The sequence below is a fragment of the Ornithorhynchus anatinus genome, chromosome 15 (assembly GCF_004115215.2).
Source record: "Ornithorhynchus anatinus isolate Pmale09 chromosome 15, mOrnAna1.pri.v4, whole genome shotgun sequence".
NCBI classification, from domain to species: domain Eukaryota; kingdom Metazoa; phylum Chordata; class Mammalia; order Monotremata; family Ornithorhynchidae; genus Ornithorhynchus; species Ornithorhynchus anatinus.
The window spans coordinates 8,910,044-8,930,451 of NC_041742.1; the positions used below are offsets into that span (position 1 = coordinate 8,910,044).

The window sequence follows — 20,408 nt, forward strand, 5'->3', positions numbered from 1 at the left end:
TCCGTTCATTCAATCGGTCGTAGTTATTGAACGCTTACTGTGTACAAAGCACTGTACTAAGCCCCATTTGACAGATGAGGTAGAGGAAAAGAGAAATTAAGTGATTTGCCCAAGGTTACACAGCAGACCTGGGATTAGAACCCAGTTCCTTCTGACTCCCAGGCCAGTGTTTTAACCACTAGTCCTCACTGCTATTCATTGTGGGCAAGGAACATGTCTATCAAATGTGTTATGTTGTATTCTCCCAAGTGCTTAGTACAGTTCTCTGCTCACAGTAAACACTAAGCAAATAAGATCGACTGATTGGTAATAAGTGAGTCATTTGTTAAGCACTTAGTATGTTGCAAGCACTGAGGTAGAAACAAGATAACTATGTCAGTCGGTCCCTGTCCCACACGGGGCTCATAATCTAAAGGAAAGGGAGAACAGATATTGAATCCCTATTTTACAGATGAGGAAACTGAGATACAGAAAAGCTAAGGGACTTTCCCAGAGTCCCCCACAGCAGAAAAGTGGCAGAGTCAAGATTTAGGGGAAGTTTGGAGGGGGAAGCATTCATTCATTCATTCAATAGTATTTATTGAGCGCTTACTATGTGCAGAGCACTGTACTAAGTGCTTGGGATGAACAAGTCGGCAACAGATAGAGACGGTCCCTGCCGTTTGACGGGCTTACAGTCTGATCGGGGGAGACGGACAGACGAGAACAATGGCACTAAACAGCGTCAAGAGGAAGAACATCTCGTAAAAACGATGGCAACTAAATAGAATCGAGGCGATGTACAATTCATTAACAAAATAAATAGGGTAACGAAAATATATACAGTCGAGCGGACGAGTACAGTGCTGTGGGGATGGGAAGGGAGAGGTGGAGGAGCAGAGGGAAAAGGGGAAAATGAGGCTTTAGCTGCGGAGAGGTAAAGGGGGGATGGCAGAGGGAGTAGAGGGGGAAGAGGAGCTCAGTCTGGGAACGCCTCTTGGAGGAGGTGATTTTTAAGTAAGGTTTTGAAGAGGGAAAGAGAATCAGTTTGGCGGAGGTGAGGAGGGAGGGCGTTCCGGGACCGCGGGAGGACGTGACCCGGGGGTCGACGGCGGGATAGGCGAGACCGAGGGACGGCGAGGAGGTGGGCGGCGGAGGAGCGGAGCGTGCGGGGTGGGCGGTAGAAAGAGAGAAGGGAGGAGAGGTAGGAAGGGGCAAGGTGATGGAGAGCCTTGAAGCCTAGAGTGAGGAATTTTTGTTTGGAGCGGAGGTCGATAGGAAGCAGTGGCGCTTAGTGGAAAGAGCCCAGGTCTTGGGAGGCAGGACACCTGGGTTCTAATCCTGACACCACCATTTGCTTACAGCTTGACAGCGGGCAAGACCCTGAACTTCTCTGTGCCTCAGTTTCCTCATAAGAAAATGGCCTAGTAGACAGAGACGGGCCCGGGAGTCAGAAGGACTGGTTCTAAGCCTGCTCTGTCACTTGTATGACCTTGGGCAAATCGGTTCACTTCTCTGGGTCTCAGGTCCCTCATCTTTAAAAAAAAAAATTAAGACTGTGAACTCCGTGTGGGACACAGACTACGGCCAACCTGATTAGCTTGTATCTACCCCAGCATTCAGTCCAGTGCCCGAGACATAGTAAGCTCTTAACGAATACCGTTTTTAAAAAATGAGCTAAGCAAATCTAAGCTGCCTGGGATGGGAGGAGAGGGCGAGTTTGCTTCTCCAATCCCTCGAATCACATTTCTTTATGTCTGTTTTCATTTTAGCCAGGAATCATTTGAGATTCCCACCGTCCTAACTCTCAAATAGAAATATCAGACCACCTCCACTTTGGCCCTTAAGTAGTTGTTTATTAGCGGCTTGTGGTGTCATTAGAAGGAGAAAATGGAGTAAAATATAGATGGTGGGAGGTGCTGGGGAGGCAGGAATCCCATTCCCATTTGTCCTGTCCCGATGTCATTATGCCTGCCATCGTGGCATATTAGCGAGGCGATTAGTGGCATCAAATGACTTCTGAAAAATGATGATGGGCCATTAAAAGCATTAGTCTGCCCAAATCCGGTGCCAACAGGTGGCCCTGAGGGAGAGCTATGTGCGGATGTCCCCTGGCTCTGCCACTCAATCAGGCTTCTCCTCAGGTCAGGGAAGGGCTTAGTCTGCGTGACGATGATGATGGCATCTGTTAAGCGCTTGGTAGATACAAGGTTATCAGGTTGCCCCACGTGGGGCTCACGGTCTTAATCCCCATTTTACAGATGAGGTAACTGAGGCACAGAGAAGTGAAGTCACTTGCCCAAAGTCACACAGTTGACAAGTGGCGGAGCACTGTACTAAGTGCTTGAGAGAGGACAATATAACAATAAAGTGACACAGTCCCTGCCCAAAACAAGCTGTGCTACTGAATCCCAGGCCCCGGCTCTATCCAGGGAGAAGGGAGGGGAGCAGGGAGGAAGGACACTCCTAGATTCCTTGATAAACACCTCCTTGCTTCTCAGCATACAAAACCTCATCAATAGCAAGGTCACTTCCCCTGCTCACGGAACCGGCAGCTGCCAAACAGAAACAGAAAATGTTCCCCGCCTGAAATCGCTTGTTGCCTCTCCACCTTAGACCGTGAGTCCCCTGTGGGACGGGTACTGTGTCGGATCTGATTATCCAATATCTACCCCAGCGCTTAGCGCAGTGCACAGAAAGGGCTTAACAAATCCCTCGATCTGTCCACTGACTCTGTTATATTGGACTTTCCCAAATGCTTAGTGCAGTAGTCACTCGATAAATAACAATTTATCGATGAGTCGATTTGGAGATGAGAATGGGGAAGCACAGAGACTTGGCCGGGGTCGCGAAGTGATTACAGATGAGATTAGAACCCAAGTGCCCCAGGCCCCTGCTCTTTCCACTGGGCCACTCTGCTCTCAACAAACGGAGGCTCCGCTTTTGCGCTGGTATCCCAAGCCGGTGATCCAATGACCTAACGGAAAAAGCACAGGCCTACGAATCAGAGACCCAGGATTCTAATACGGCTCAGCCACTTGACAGCTGTGTGGCCTTAGGCAAGTCATTTCCCTTCTCTGTGCCTCAGTTCCCTCATCTGCAAAATAGGGATTCAATACCTCTTCATTCATTCACATATTTATTGAGCACTTACTGTGGGCGGAGCACTTTACTAAGTGCTTGGGAGAGTACAATATGACAATAAATAACAATACCTTTTCTCCATCTTAAGACTGTGAGCCCCATGTGGGACCTGATCTTCTTATATTTATCCCAGCACTTAATAAAGTGCTTAGCATATGATAAGCATTTAACATATATTCTTTGGAATGTCCATTGAAATACCCCCCACTGCGATGCAATCCGTTCTTTCCTGGCAGTACCAGCTGCCTCTCATTCCGCACGAGAGAGCTTGTTTGCTGCTTTCCCTTCCCAGAAGTGCCACCTCAAGAAGGCGGTGGAGAAAGTTGGGTAACCCTCTACTTCCGTTCCCTCTGTTTCCCTCCCTAATCAATCCAACTGCTCACAGTTCTCAGAGAAGCCGCGGTGAGACACACATCACCAACAGGACATTCAACTCCCGCCAAGGGGGGCAATCAGAAAGGATTGTGGGGATCATTTTCCGGAGAACTCCTGCGGGGCCTCAAGGACGGAGAAGGGCCATCAGGGGAGGTCACAGCCAGGAGGTAGATCCGGGTTCTCACCCGGTGCTCTCCAACACACGTTCATTCTGAGTCCCCAACCCCAGTCCAGGCAGTGGAATGGATGCCACTGCTAGAGTGGTTAGAGTCACATGTGATTTTTGTTGATGGTATTTGTTAAGCACTTACTATGTGCCAGGCACTCTATTAAGGGCTGGGGTGGATACAAGATAATTGGGTTGGACACAGTTCATGTCCCACCTGGAGTTTACGGCCTTAATCCCCATTTAAAGATGAGGTGACTGAGGTACAGAGAAGTTAAGTGATTTTTTTATGGTATTTGTTAAGTGCTGACTATGTGCCGGGCAAAGTATTAAGCGCTGGAGTGGATATAAAATAACTGGGTTGAAAGCAGTCCATGTCCCACACAGAGTTCACAGTCTAAATTCCCATTTTACAGATGAGGGCACTAAGGCCCAGAGTAGCAAAGTGACTTGCCCAAGGACACACAGCAGACAAGTGGCAGAGCTGGAATTAGAACCCAGGTCCTTCTGACTCCCAGGCACATGCTCTATCCACTAGGCCATGCTGCTTCCCTAAGGTGCTATTCTGAGGGTGATTCATCAGGGCTTTTAGTCACCACCACCATCAAATAAGTCCTGAGAACCCAAACCAGCCCTTCCTTCTAATAAGCGCTTAATAAATACCATTTAAAAAAAGAAGAAGCACTTAACTGTGCCACCTGCTTTGGTCTTTTGGTCCACAGCTCTGCCTTGGGAGTCCATGACAATAATAATGATATGATGATAATAATTGCGGTATCTGTTAAGCACTTACTATGTGCCAGGCACTGTATTGAGTGATGGGGGGGGATACAAGCAAATCAGGTTGGCCACAGTTACGTCGGTTAATTCCACCTCCCTGTGGCGTTCTCAAGAGGAGCTGGGCTCTGGACAGCGGCCCAGCCCAGCCAGAGACTCTGACACTAGCCATTGGACCTTCCGACCACTCCGCTCAACCGCCCTCTGAGGTTCAGTTCCGGCCGCCTCTCCCTCGCCGCTGCCGCCGTTTCCACTGCTCGGGAACATAAATCCACTTAATGCCTCTGAAAAAGAAAAATCAAAATGTCAGATCTGCGGAGACGGTTCAATTGAAGGAATATTGATTGTCACAGAGAATATTTTCACTTTATTCACCTACTTAGTCTGTTCCCCTAGGCGCATATGAATTCATCAAATATTGTCACAGCACATAATAACGTTCCCCAGGGTTGTCGCAGCCTCTGGGATTTGGTCCCCCTGCCCCTTGCAAGGAAGAACAGTCGTCATGGCGGTAAAGAATTTGGCGTCTCATAGGCCGGAAACTCCTCTGGTCTTAGCGGCCATTAAGGCGACCGGCGAGTCGCTCGGCATTGGGGTAGCGTGTGGTTTCTGGGCGACTCAATCAAATCAATCGGTCCATTGCCTTATCCGAGAAGCAGCATGCCCTAGTGGGAAGAGCATGGGCCTGGGAGTCAGAGGCTCTGCCATATGACTGCTGTGTGAACTTGCAGAAGTCCCATCACTTCTCTGGGCCTCGGTTCCCACATCTGTAAAATAGAGATTGAGACTGTGAGCCCCGTGTGGGATATGGTTTGGGTCCAAACTGATGATCTTGTATCTGCCCCACGGTTTAATATTTTTCATCGTTTTTCACAGTTTTCATCCCCATTTTGCAGATGAGGAAACTGAGGACTAGAGAAATGATGTGACCCAGGCCTTTGCTCAAACCATTAATCAACACTACTTCTGCTCCTGACTTCTCCATCCACCCAGGTGGCTTCTGCTTCCAGACTTCCTGTTTCCCCTCCTTTGGTTCCGAGATGGTCTGATTTTTTTTTTAAAGAGTATCCGTAAAGCGCTTACTGTGTGTCAAGCACTGCTCTAAGTACTGAGGGAGATACAAGACGATCAGGTTGGGCACAATCTCATACGGACTCACAGCCAAGTCAGAGGGAGGAGGCTCTTATCCCCATTTTGCAGGTCGCAAAATCGATTTGGGCAAATCGCTTAACTTCTCAGCGCCTCCGCTGTGTCAACTGTAAAATGGGGAATGAAAGCCCTCCTACTTGGATTGCGAGCCCCAAGCAGGACACCTGATAGATTTCTATCTACCCCAGTGCTTAGAATAGTGCTCAACATATAGTAAGTGCTTAAACAATATCATGTATTTAAAAGAACACCCAAAAAACTCAGCTGTGCCCTCCTAAGAAGAGGGGATGAGAAGGAAAAGAAGGGTTAAAATACTCCCCAAATCTCCACCCACCGGCTAAACTCCCACCCTGGCTTGGGACAGAGTTGCTCCTGGCTACTAATGATGCTTTCAGGAACGTTATTATTAGATCATTGCTGATCTAATTGACTAAGCAGAGCCCTCAGTCCCTGAAGAAGAGAAGAAATATGGTCTAGTGGATAGAGAATGGGCCCGGGAGTCAGAGGACCTGGGTTCTAATTCCGGCTCGGCCACATGTCTGCTGTGTGACCTTGGGCAAGTCACTTCGCTTCTCTGGGCCTCAGCTCATCTGTAAAATAATGTTGGTATTTGTTAAGCGCTTATTATGTGCCAAGCACTGTTCTAAGTGCTGGGTAGATACAAGGTAATTAGGTTGTCCCTCGTGTGGCTCACAGTCTTAATCCCCATTTTACAGATGAGGTAACTGCGGCACAGAGAAGTGACTTGCCCACAGTCACAGAGCTGATAAGTGGCAGAGCCGGGATTAGAACCCATGACCTCTGACTCCCAAGCCCGGGCTCTTTCCACTGAGCCACGCTGCTTCTCAGTTAAATGGGGATTAGGAGTGTGAGCCCCTTGTGGGACAGGGACTGTGTTCAACCTCATTACCTTGTATCTACCCCAGTGCTTTAAACAGTGCTTGGCTCATAGGAAGCACTTAACAAATACAATTGCTATTATATTATTTTGAGGCTCATCACAGTCATCATGATTGCCATTTGGTGAGAGACTGCTGCTCAGCCACTGAGTAGCCACTGCTCTTTTACCTCAGCTCTGCCACAGAAAAAAGCTCTCAGACCTCTACATTCCTCTCCCTGCCCTTGAGCTTCGGGCCCTTCGCCGGAACGTTGAGCGTACAGTCTATGACTGAGCCCCCCGTGGGACACGGACTGTGTCCAACCTGATGGATCGTCTATCGACTCCTAGTCTGTAAGCTCGCTGTGGGCAGGAAACGTGTCTACCACCAACTCCGTTCTATTGTTGTATTGGATTCTCCCAAGTGCTTTGTACAGTGCTCTGCACATAGTCTTGTCTTATGCTGTGTGCCACCTCCGACCCACAACGACTCCAGAGGCACATCGCTCCCAGAACGCCCCATCTCCATCTGCAATCGTTCTGGTAACTTATCCATACAGAGAAGCAGAGTGGCTCAGTGGAAAGAGCACGGGTTTGGGAGTCAGACGTCAAGGGTTCGATTCCCCGCTCTGCCACTTGTCAGCTATGTGACTGTGGACAAGTCACTTCACTTCTCTGTGCTTCAGTCCCTCATCTGTAAAATGGGGATTAACTGTGAGCCTCACGTGGGACAACTTGATTACCCTGTTTCTACCCCAACCCTCAGAACAGCGCTCGGCACATAGTAAGTGCTTAACAAAATACCAACGTTATTATTATTACAGAGAGTTTTCTGGGTATAAATAGCAAAAGTGGTTTACCATTGCCTTCTTTTGCGCCACAGATTTAAGTCCTCGCCCTCGACTCTCCCTTATGCCACTGCTGCCCAGCACAGGTGTTTTGACTTGTAGAAAACTGTCTCCAACTCACTAGCCACTGCCCAAGCTAGGAACGGAATGAGTCTGCCTCTGCTCGATTCTCCCTCTCGTAATCGAGACTGGTAGAGTACTAGAAACTCTTCAGGTGGGAGGCTTGGAAGGGCTGGACTCAGTAAGCGCTCAATAAATACAAATGATTGATTACCCCAGTGCTTAGTGCAATGCCTGGCACATAGCACTTAACAAATACCATTTTTTAAAAATGGCCCTCCTCTCCTTCTAGAGAGCGCAGTGACTGCTTTTATGAGTTCGCTCTATCACGACAAGGAGAATTAGGTACTATAAAAACACCGAACTGAGGTCAGTGGAGATTCCCCACTTTATTGAAATACAATTTCCTTTATTGCATCGCTTGTAAATAAGAAGACACCGTAGCACAGATAAGTTACTGGAAAATACTAGCAACGGTATTTAGATAGTTGTTCACTTCCTTCAGTCTTTTGGGAGTGAGGTCCATTTAACTGATCACTGAGTTCTGCCCCAAATAGCCTGTCCAGCGTTATCATTTGTAATATTATGTTCCCCCCGCTTTTTCACATGGGTATTTACCCCATTTGTAGAGTTGCCACTCTCTCAGAAAAGCACAAATGTTCCAGAAAACGTTGGATAATTGGGATTTGGATCGGTGAGCTTTTGCTGCATCCCTTTGAAGGACCAAGGGAGGCTGGTAATTTCCAGGTCTTATTTGCAAGTCTGTTTCAAATTTCAGGGTGCATGATCTGCAGAACCGTGGAGATTCCCCTCCCTCCCTGATGGAGCAATTAAGCTCCCGGCAGACCCTGGGCACCCACCCCTTTTTCTCGGGACCACCGATGTCCACCTCCCTCTCAGCCCAGCCTCCCGGCCTGCCTGGTCAGAGTCCAGAAACCGGGGTTTTATTGAATTTCTGCGAGTACTTTGCATGCTGTCTGATTTACAATTCATAACCTGGATTATCCTGCGGGTTCAGCCTTCTGGGGTCGGTGTAATTTAGATCTCGGAAATATTTGCCGCGCTTTCAATTCTCCTGACATCTGAGGGATTGGAAATGGATCCCACCCCCGGAGCTTTCCCGTGTACAGGGAGGCTGGTGGGGGCGATGAAGGGGAGGGGGAGACAGTGAGCGAGTTAAAGTTGGAGGTGGGGGCTGCAGAGACGCTTAAGCGACAAGCCAGAAAGGAACTCGGATAGGTACATGAAAGGAGAGGAACGAAATGAGCCAGGGTAGAATCCATATCCCCGTGACATCCATGGGCCTTCTCTCTTCCTGACTGATGTCGCCAGCAATGGAGCTAGGGGCAGGGGTCCCGAGGAGAGTCGTTGGTCGGGGAGGCAGGGAGAAGTCATGGAGGGAGAGAAGAAGGGAAGGAAGGAGGGTGTGAAGGCAGCTGGAAAGAAACCCAAGCATCATCCTGAATTGGGAGAGAGGGAATACTGAGAAACGCCATGGCCTAGTGGATAGAGCCCAGGCCTGAAAGTCAGAAGGACCTGGGTTCTAATCCACGTGTCTGCCGTGTGACCTGAGGGCAAGTCATTTCGCTTTTCCGGGCCTCGATTACCTCGTCTGTCAAATGGGAATTAAGACTGTGAACCCCACGAGGGACCTGAACTGCGTCCATTCTAATTATCCCGTATCTACCCCAGCGCTTAGAACAGTGCCTGGCACACAGTAACAAATACCATAAAACCAACAGCACAAGGACTGGAAAATAACATGGACCCAAAACTGAGGAAGTTGGGAAGAGAGGCAAGTTGGAATGCTTCTAACTCGGTTTTTCACTTGGAGGCCATCTTTTCACTCATTCGTTCATTCAATCGGATTTAATGAACGCTCACTGTGTGCAGAGCACTGTACTCAGAGCACTGTACTAAGCTCTTGGGAGAGTATAATAGAACAATAAACAGATGCATTCCCTGCCCACAATGAGCTCTTGTCTAGGAGGGCCTTCTGAGGGCTTGGAGTTGACCCACGACCTCCACATCCATGCTTGCACTTCTCCCACTGGGCGACTCTGCCCTTCTTTCCTTCAATCCTTTCGAGGGCAGATTTTCAGTGCCCTCCACGACTCACCAGGGCCCAAACTAGATTCAAATGACACCGAACGACAATAATGATTATATTACGTGCTTAGTACATTCCAGTCATTGAGGTGGGTATGAGACGATCAGATCTGACCCACTTCCTGTCCCTGAACGTGGTTCACAGCCTAAGGTGGAGGAAGAATGGAGAAATGTGTGACCTTGGGCAAGTCACTTCACTTCTCCGTGCCTCAGTTACCTCATCTGGAAAATGGGGATTTAAGACCACAAGCCCATGTGGGACAGGGACTGTATCCAAGATGATTAGCTTGTATTTACCCCAGTGCTTAGTACATTGCCTGGCACTTAAATACTAGGGGGTAAAAAAAGAGTGGGTATTTTAGCTCCACTGTACAGATGAGGAAACTGAGGCACAATTAGGTGCCCACCGTCACAAGGCAGGCAAGAGGAGCCAGGATTAGAACCCGTGACTATTGACTCCCATCTCTGTGCTTGTTCCACTAGATTATGCAGTGTGAGAGCAGAGCTCACATCTCCTAACTCTACCGTACTCTCCCAAGCACTCAGTACAGTGTTCTGCACACAATAGCTCGGAAGCTCCTTGAGGACAGGGATCGGTTCTTCTAACTCTTTTGTTCTCTCCCAAGTGCTTAGTATAGTTCTCTGTACAACAGACGATGCTCAGTAAATACTATCGATTGATTGTGAGGAAAACGTGCAGTCCAGCCAACCGCAAACCTGACCTGTTTTTGATTTCGAGTGCCTTTGTGAGAAGCCAACATTCAATAAGGGTAATTCTCCTTTAAGTGGCCCCCAGCCCATCAAAAGCTAAAGACAAATACAGCATGCCACCTTTTTCATTTTGATTTCATCTCTCCCTGACTTCAGCCAGATATGAAAACAAAGCAGAAGAGAACATTTAAATATGCACTGATGTCCCTTTTTCTCCCTTGCCTCTTTCCCTCATGGCTTAGCTCATTAGGGAATACGTTAGCTAATTTCCCCTTTATTATCCTCTCCCAAGCGCTTAGAACAGTGCCCTGAATGTATGAAGTGCTTAATAATAATAATGTTGGTATTTGTTAAGCGCTTACTACGTGCAGAGCACCGTTCTAAGCGCTGGGGTAGATACAGGGTAATCAGGTTGTCCCACGTGAGGCTCACAGGCTTCATCCCCATTTTACAGATGAGGTAACTGAGGCACAGAGAAGTTAAGTGACTTGCCCACAGTCACACAGCTAAGTGGCAGAAGCGGAATTCGAACCCATGACCTCTATGCTTAATAAATTGACTGATTGATTCACTGATTGTTAGATGCATACTGAAGAGGGAGTAACTATTTCATGCCAGTGTGACCCTTTTTGGTTCCATGGTGTTCCAGACATAACTGGTCTCTCAATCATATTGTTTGAGCACTTACTGTGTGCAAAGCACTGTACAAAGCTCTTGGAAGAGTATAGCACAAGGACTTGTCATCTGGGTTTGGCTTTTCCAGGGCTCTTCTAACTCCTCCACAGCTCCAAGAATCTTAGGGGATCCTTGGGGTAATAATAATAATAATTCTGGCATTTGTTAAGCCCTTACTGTGTGCCGAGCGTCGCGTTAAATATAAGATTGTCAGATCAGACACTGTCCCTGCGAGTCTAAGGGGGAAGGAGGACTGGTTTTCTTACTAATGAGAAAACTGAGGCACAGAGAAGTTATGTGACTCGCTCAAGGTCACCCGACAGGCAAGTGGAGGGGCCTGGATTAGTACCCAGTGCTGCTTAAAGCATGGCCTAATGGCTAAAGCCTGGGAGTCAGAAAGTCCTGAGTTCTAGTCCGGGCTCCTCCAACTGTCTGCTCTGTGACCTTGGGCAAGACACTTAACTTCTGTTGTATCTCTCTTCAACCTTGTCTATCTCAGTGCTTAGCACATAGTAAGCGCTTAACACATACCATTATTATTCTCTGTGCCTCAGTTACCACATCTGTAATAAATATGATTGACTTATACTCTACTGTTGCTCCTATCTGTAATTTCATTCCTATCAGTTATATTTATTGAGTGCTTGCTGCGTGCAGAGCATTGTATGAAGCTCTTTGAAGAATACAGTATAATGGAGTTGGTAATAATAACTATGGTACACGTTAAGCTCTTACTTTATGCTAGGCACTGTACTAAGCGCTGGGGTGGATACAAGCAAATCGGGTAGACACTTTCCCTGCCCATGAGCTCACAGTTTTAGTGTCTGCCTCCCCCTGTAGCGTGTAAGCGGCCTGTGGGCAGCGATTGTGTCTACCAACTCTACTGTACTGTATTTTCCCAAATGCTCAGTGTAACGCTCTACGCACAGTAAGTCCTCAATAAATACCACTGATTGATTGATGTTCCCAATCTTGTGCTTCACAAACAGGGGGAGGAAGAAGAGAAGGAGGAAGAGGAAGAAGAGGAGGAAAAGGAGGAGGAGGTGGAAAATGATGAGGAAGAGGAAAAGAAGGAAGAGGAGTAAGAAGAGGAGGGAGAGGAGAAGGAAATGGAGGAGGGAGTGGAGGAGAAGGAGGAGAAGTAAGAGGAGGATGAAGAGAAGGGGGAAGAGGAGGAGGGGAAGAAGGCGGAGGAAGAGGAGGAGAAGTGGGAAGAGGAGAAGGGAAGGGAGGAGGAGGAGGAAGAGAAAAAATAGGAAAAGGAGGAGGGGAAGGAGGAGGAAGAGGAGGAGAGGGAGGGAGAGGAGGGAGAAAAATAGGAGGAGGAGGAGGAGAAAGAAGGAGAAGGTGGAAAAAACAGAGAAGCAAGGCTGGTCCCAGGACATTTCCACTCATGCTATGTGTCTTCCTCCCCTCCCTTATTCTTAGACTTGAAATCCCTTGAGGACCAGGGACCCTGTTTCACCTTCACCTGTGTCTTTTTCCTTCCAGCGCTTAGTCCAGTGCTCTGCACCATGTAAGCACTTAGCAGATACCATTACTACCCACCACTACAACTACTTACCCCGGTCCTCTGGCAACAGAGATTTTGAAGAGCCCAGAAAAGAAGATTTTCCCTGATGAGAAATACCACCAGGATGAGAATAGCAATCAGAGAAGGAAAACAAAGGATGTGTAGAATTCTGAGGGAGCAAGAGGTCTCTGATTCCGGAATCAATGTGAGGTCCTCTTTGTTCAAGGAATCGGTAAACACACATTGGTATTAATGGTAAATACTAATGATAAACGAGGCCACAAGGAGCTTGTAATAGGATTTTAATTTGCTTCCCAGATGCCTCCCTGGTGCGTGGGGAGACCTAGGTATTAGTCATTCTAGGGGGGCTCTTTCGAACCCTGCCAGGGAAAAGGATCACGTACCAGGCAAAAACGAGAAAAGACCAAACAGAAAGCAGGCAGTGGCCCCGGGGGCAAATGGAACAACTCTTAAGACTCTCGCTTATGCAATTCGTTTAGCGCTATGTGTCAAGCACTCTGCCAAGCACTGGGGTAGATAGCAAACAACTTGGACACAGTCACCAACCCACATGGAGCTCACAGTCTAAGGGGGAGGGAGAACAAGTATTTGATTCCATATTTCAGATGAGGAAACTGATGACTTGCCCAGGGTCACAGAGCAGACAAGTGGCGGAGCCTGGATTAATATTATTAATAATAATAACTGTGTTATACATTAAGCGCTTACTATGTGCCAACCTCTGTACTGAGCGCTGGGGTAGACGCGAGGTAATCAGATTGAACAAAGTCCCTTTCCCACATGGGGCTTACACTCTTCATCCCCATTTTACAGACGAGGTAATCGAGGCATAGAGAAGTGAAGTGACTTGCCCAAGGTCACACAACAGACGAAGTGGCGCAGCCGGGATCGGAACCCACTTCCTTCTGACTCCCAGGCCCGTGCTCTATCCACTATGCCATGATGCTTGTACTTCATTCTCCCAACCCCTTGGTTCGGTACTCTGCATATAGTAGCGCTCAGTAAATACCACTGTTTGATTTTCAGGGGACCCGTGACTCAGTGGAAAGAGCATGGGCTTGGGAGTCAGAGGTCATGGGTTCGAATCCTAGCTCTGCCACTTGTCCGCTGTGAGACTGCGGGCAAGTCACTTCGCTTTTCTGTGGCTCAGTTCCCTCATCTGTAAAATGGTGATTGAGACTGTGAGCCCCATGTGGGACACTGATAGAAGACAGGGAAGCAGGGTGGCCTAGCGGATAGATCCCGGGAGTCGCAAAGAACTGGGTTCTAATCCCGGCTCCTCCACTTGTCTGCTGTGAGGCCTTGGGTAAGTCACTTCACTTCTTTGTGACTCAGTTCCCTCATCTGTAAAACGGGGATTAAGACTGTGAGCTTTATGTGGGACAGGGACTGTGTCCAAACTGATTTGACTGTATCTACCCCAGTACTTAGAACAGGGCCTGGCAAAAATAGTAAGCGCTTAACAGATACCACAGTCATTATTATTATAGAAGACCAAGCACGCTCGTGAGAAGGCAACGGGGAAACAATCGGATTTGTCGCCGCATCTTAGAGACCCCCCCCCTTTTCCTCCAAAACAGCTCTGAGCGCAGAATTAGAGCGACGAGGTGCCTTTCGGAGTCTCTCCTCTCCCTGTTCCCCCTCTTTCCTCTCCGTCGCCTCTCTCTCCCCACTTGAACTGATTTGGGGAGGCAGCTGGCGGCAGGGGAGTGCAGCTGCTGCTAAGTTATCCAAACGATTCTTCTTAAGATTCATGCAGAATTCATTGTGTGGGGACCCTGGGTATGTTGCGCTTTAATATGCATATGCAGATTTGGAAACAGTGTTCATCTCGAGTTGGTGTAATTTGCACTTTTGCTTAATTCTCCTCCTAGAGGGTTTTGCATCAGTAGATCCCTCTGTCTCTTCTCTCCTCCTCTCTCGGCCTTTTCTTCTCCTTTTCTCCTTTTATTCATTCAGTTGTATTTACTGGGCACTTACTGTGCGCAAAGCACTTCTTTCCTGTTGCTGGCACTCCTGGGAAGAGTTTGAGCTATTCTTCCCAGGGTGGACCTCCCTCTCAGAATGGAGAACGCCATACCTGACGCAGCAGATGGAGTGGAGAGGGATAAAGAAGGAGTAGAAGCTGGTGGAAGGTGGGAGGAGATGTTAGGGAGTTTAAACATCAAACTGAGAAGCAAGCAGTGTGGCTTAGTGGATAGAGCCCGGGCCTGGGGGTAAGAAGGACCTGGGTTCTAATTCCAGCTCAGCTGCTTGTCTGCTCTGTGACCTCCGGGAAGTTATTTCACTTCTCTGGGCCTCAGTTGTGTCATCCGGAAAATGGGAATTAAGACTGGGAGTCCCATGTGGGACATGGACTGTGGTCAACCTGATTTGCTTTTATCTACCCCAGCGCTTAGTACAGTGCCTGGCACAGAGTAAGCGCTTAATGATTATGTTGTCTTGTTTTTGTCCGTCTGTCTCCCCCGATTAGACTGTAAGCCCGTCATTGGGCAGGGATTGTCTCTAACTGCTGCCGAATTGTACATTCCAAGTGCTTAGTACAGTGCTCTGCACCTAGTAAGCGCTCACTAATACTGTTGATTGAATGAATGTACAAATATCATAATAAAATGGCTCATCTGAGATCCCAAATGGTAATAAGCAACTAAGCATCAGTGTTTTTTTCTCACTGACAGATCTGGCACTTTTAAAGATTGGCCTTCCGCTCAACTAAAGCAGTGTGGCCTGGTGGAAGGACCCCGGACCTGGCAGTCGGAGAACCTGGGTTCTAACCCTGGCTCTGCTACATGTCTGCCTGTAAGACCTTGGGCAAGTCATTTAACTTTTCCGTGCCTCAGTTCCTTCATCTGCAAAATGGGGATTCAATACCTTTTCACCCTCTTATTTAGAATGTGAACCCTACATGGGACCTGATTAGCTTGTATTGACCCTGGGCTTTTTACGGTACCTGGCACAGAATATGTGCTTAACAAGTACCATTATTAGTATTACTAACAATAATAACTGTGGCATTTGCTATGCGCTTACTCTGTGCCGAGCACCGGAGTAGATACAGGATAATCAGGTCGGACACAGTCCCTGCCCCATTGAGGCCTCCAAGTCTAAAAGGGAGGGAGAACAGGTTTTGACTCCCCATTTTGCAGATGAGCAAACTGAGGCACAGAGAGGTGAGGTGACTTGTCCAAGGCCACACAGCAGGCAAGTGGTGAGCTGGGATTTGAACCCAGGCCTCCTGAAACCCACGTCCAGGTGCTTTCTACTAGACAATGCTCTGCTCATTTCACTCTCTACCACATCCCTAAACTCTAAACTCCTCTAAGCTCTAGTCGGAAAGCTCCTTGTGAGCAGGGAACATATCTACTAACTCAGTTATAGTGTACTCTCCCAAGGGCTTAGTGCAGTGCTCCGGACACAGTAAGCGCTCAATAAATGTGACTGATTTATTGATTCTCTCACCCGAGTGAGGACCACCGGACGGAGACCGGACGATGGGAAGTCAGGACTCCTGAGTTCCTTTCTGGGCTAGTTCAGGGGTCGGCATCAATGAACCCCCAGTCCTTCTGGATTCGTATTCAATCTGCAACCAAATCCCGTCGGATCAGCTTTCAACAGCATCGCCAAAATCCACCCTTTCCTCTCCATCCAAACTGCTACCAGTTCCGTCCAAACACCTATCCTATCCTGCCTTGATTACTGTAAACGGCCTCCTCGCTGACCTCCCGGCCTCCTGTCTCTCCCCACTCCAGTCCACACTTCACTCCGCTGCCCGGATCATTATTCTACAAAATCGTCAGGCTACATTTCCCTACTTCTCGAGAAACTCCAGCGGTAGCCCAACCACCTCCGCACCCAACAAAAACTCCTCACCATTGACTTTAAAGCATTCGACAACCGGGCCCCCTCCTACCTCATTACCCACCTACTCCAACCCAGCCCGCGTACTCCGGTCCTCTAATGCCCACCTTCTCGCTGTACCTCCATCTCGTCTATCTCGCTGCCAACTTCTCACCAGTAATCTGCCTCTGGCCTGAAACACCCTGGACACCCTCCCGTCTTCAGATCTGACAGACAAAACCTCTAAAAAGGATCTGTTATTGACCACCTTATCCCCATTTCTCAGCTGAGGTCCTTAAAGCCTAGCGGTTAGGTGACTCGCCCGCAGTCACGCAGCAGGCAAGAGTCAGAGGGGGATTAGAACTCAGGACCCCCTGCTCTCAGGCCCGTGTTCGTTCGGCTAGGCCGTGCCGCTTCTCAGAACCAGCCCCGCCTGGAGCTCCGTCCTCCAGGGAGGCATAGCTGGGGCAGATGGGCAGACTGGCTGGGGGCGAGTAGGGGTGAGGGGCAGCTGCGCCCACCAATCAGCTTTCCGATCTCTTCATCGCCCTTCCTCCTCTTCCCCGCTGGACTCGCTCCACCCTCCCTTGCGGTGGTTGGTGTTACCTGTCACAGCCTGTCTGTCTCCCATCCCAGCAACCAGCTGCCGCTGTGTCGGAGCGGAATAACAAACAGGCGGTCAGAGACAGGAGAAAGACCAACGGAATACAACGCTGACTCCCCGGGGTAGTGCACTCTCTAGATCCCACGACACCCCAAACCCCACTTCCTCTCCCTGATTAGCCTGTACCTACCCCAACGCCTAGCACTTAGTAAGCAATTAAAAAAAAAAAAGGCCCAAGAGCACATGAAACAGGATCTCGGGCCAATCCTGTCCTCTCCAACTTCCCACCCCTTAGTTCAACATAGTGCTTTTGGTTTTTTTTTAAAAAAAAATGGCATTTGTTCAGTGCTTAACAGCTCGGTAGTAAGTGCTGGGATAGTTACAAGATCATACGGTTGGACATAGTCCCCGTCCCCCATGGGGCTCACAATCTGGATCCTTGTTTTACAGATGAGGTAACCGAGGCCCAGAGAAGTGAAGCGTCTTGCCCAGAGTCGTACAGCAAACACGTGGTAGAGACAGGATTAGAACCCAGGTCCTTCTGACTTCCGGGCCCGTGCTCTAGCCTCTAGGTCACGCCGCTTCTCTGGCTGAGATTTTTCTTAAACTGAGCAATCAAGCGATCGTATTTATTGAGCGCTTACTCTTCGGAGCACCGTACTAAACATCCGGGATGGTACAGCAGAGTTCGGAAACCCAGTTCTGCTCTCAGAGGCCTTAGGATCTACAGCGTCTCCCAAGCCCCTCCATCTGCAGGTGGCAGTTGTTGAAGATGTGACTCCTTAAGTACAGACTTAGCAAGGGTCTGCACTGGGTCTGGAGGGGCGGCGGAAAGTTGGAAGGGGGAGCGGGGCTAAGGGGAGGTGTCTTTGGTGGATTTCGCTCAGAGCAGGCCATGTGATAAGCACTGAGCTCTTCAGAAGCTCTAGTTTAAAAAAAACAACTGGGCACAGTTAAGTGACCTGCCCAAGGTCACACAGCAGACAAGTGGCGGAAATGGGATTAGAACCCAGTACCTTCTGACTCCCGGCCCGGGCTTTTTCCACTAAGCCATGCTACTTCAAATAATGGTATTTGTTAAGTGCTTACTATGTGCCAAGCACTGTTCTAAGTATTGAGGTAGATAAAAGGTCAGCAGGTTGTCCCACGTGGGGCTCAAAGCGTGACTCCACATTTTACAGATGAGGTAACTGAGGCCCAGAGAAGTGAAGTGATTTGTCCAAGGTCCCACAGCAGACAAGTGGCAGAGCTGGGATTAGAACCCACGACCTCTGACTCGCAGGCCTGAAGCCCTTCTCCCTCCTCTGCTGAACAAGTTTAAGCCAGATCTCTCCCAGCGGGGGAGTGCCCAGTGGCACAAAGATGCACAGGGGCTCTTGTGCAGGACCCGTACATGTGTCCTTGCAGGGAGATAGCAGCACAGGTGCTCTCACGTGCCATCTCTGCATGCATGCTTTCGGGCAGATGTGCACACAGGTGCTCCTGTGCATGCTTTAAGCATGTACGTACCCATGCAAAGTGCAGACCTTTACACAGAGGCCTCCCGTGTATGATCCACATATCTGTAATTTATTTATTTAGTATTTATTTATATTAATGCCTGTCTCCCCCTCAAGACTCTCAGCTCGTTGTGGGTAGGGAATGTGTCTATTGTTATATTGTCCTCTCCCAAGCGCTTAGTACAGAGCTCTGCACACAGTAAGCGCTCAATAAATACAATTGAATGTTTCATGACTTCTCTGTTCTCCTGCAAGGGCACGTCATGTGCACTGACATCTATGCTCCCTCGCAGAGTCGCACCTGAATGCATACAAGTGTGGTCTCACGCGGCCACACAGCATCACCCAGCACACACACCGTCAGCTGCTCCACTCCAAAACACACACACACACCCCACCCTTCACCCCTCCCCAGCCACCTTGGGGGTGGAAGAAGGGGGCAGATAGCCAGCCAGGAAGGTTGTCCACGATTTCAGCATCTTCCCATTGTACGAAGGAGCAGGGTCTGTCTGCCCTCCTCTGGCGAGGCGTGGTGTCACTAGGCCTCTTCCTCCTCCTCTCCCCCTGCTCCTCTTCCTCTTTCTCCCCCTCCTCTTTCTCCTCCTCTTCCTCCTTTCCTCCTCTCTCTTCTTCTCCTCCTGCTCTTCTTTTCCCTCTTCCTCCTCTTCATCCCCTTCCATCCTCTGCCTGCTCCTCTTCTTCTCCTCCACGTCCTCCTCCTCCTGCTCTTTTTCTTCCTCTTCCTTCTTCTATTCTTCATTCTCCTCCATACTCTGCCTGCTCCTCCTCCTCCTCCTCTACCTCTTCTTCCTCCTCCTGTCCTCCACCTGCTCCTCCTCCTCCATCCTCTTCTTGCTCTTCTTCCTCTTCCTCCTCCATCTTCTGCCTGCTCCTCTTCTTCCTCTTTTGTCCTCCACCTGCTCCTCATCCTCCTGCTCCTCCATCCTCCTCTTGCCCCTCTTCCTCCTCCTCCTCCATCCTCCCCCTGCTCCTCTTCCTCCCCAGGCAGCTCAGCGAGGTTTCTCTCCACAGATTGGCCTTCTGCCGCACATCAGCCAAGAGCCGCCCCAGCTGCAACACGCACTCCTAATTTATGGACTGCCTGATTTTTAATCAGGTTTTTTTTTGTTCCTGTGCTCTAATTGTCCTAATTAGATATACATATTTTGACGAAGGGGTTTTTTTTTTTCCAAAATAAAAATTGTAATCGAATCTTGCTTGACATTCTTTACACTCAGGAGCCCCAATCCAAAGTTGCACTGCCGTGGTGTCTGAAAATTATGCACCAGACGACAGACGTTTCCACCCTCCCCGTCTCGGTGCTGTTAGCGGGCCCCAACCTGATGGACCCTGAACTTGGGGGACCGGATGAGGGGAAAAGGGGGTTCCTCTCCATTAGGAGAGTCATGCCAGACCCTCCCTCTTCCCCTGAGCTCCCCTCAGCTTCCCACACAGGCCTCTGCACCCAGTGGAACTCAACAAATAGTATTTGAAACTGGGAGCCCCCTGTGGGACAGGGACCGTGTCCTTCCTAATTGACTTGTATCTACCCCAATGCTTAAGAACAGCGCTTGACTTATAGTGAATGCTTAACCAATACAATAATAATAATGATGATAATAACGAATAACAGTCATCATAGCCATAGTTCATGAGTTCTAATCCCGGTTCCACCACTTGTCTGCTGTGTGACCTCGGATAAGTCACTTCACTTCTCTATGCCTCAGTTACCTCATCTGAAAAATGGGGAAAGAGACTGGGAGCCCCATGTGGGACAGGGGCTGTGTCCAACCTGATTTGCTTGTATCCATCCCTGCGTTCAGTACAGTGCCTGGTGCATAGTCAACGCTTAACAAATACCACAATTATTATTATTAGTTGTAAGTCATAGTAGTAAAAGGAAGAGTATTTAGTAAACTCCTACTCTATGGGAAACACTAGAGGAGTTTACTAAATACTACCCCTCTCCCTCCTCTTCTTCTTCCTCCTCCTCCTCCTCTTTTTCATCCTCCTCCTCTTTTTCATCCTCCTCCTCCTCTTTTTCATCCTCCTCCTCCTTTTCTT

At 48.9% G+C, this 20,408-nt stretch overlaps 1 long non-coding RNA gene across 1 annotated transcript in view; it reads right to left on the minus strand.

Moving 5' to 3' along the window:
* Positions 1-4,445: 4,445 nt before the first annotated feature.
* The window catches only part of LOC114817011, a 53,038-nt gene continuing 37,075 nt past the window's right edge, over positions 4,446-20,408 (minus strand). Inside the window, exon 3 of the long non-coding RNA XR_003764846.1 lies at positions 4,446-4,725. This is a non-coding gene — a long non-coding RNA (uncharacterized LOC114817011). The remainder of the gene's footprint in view (positions 4,726-20,408) is intronic.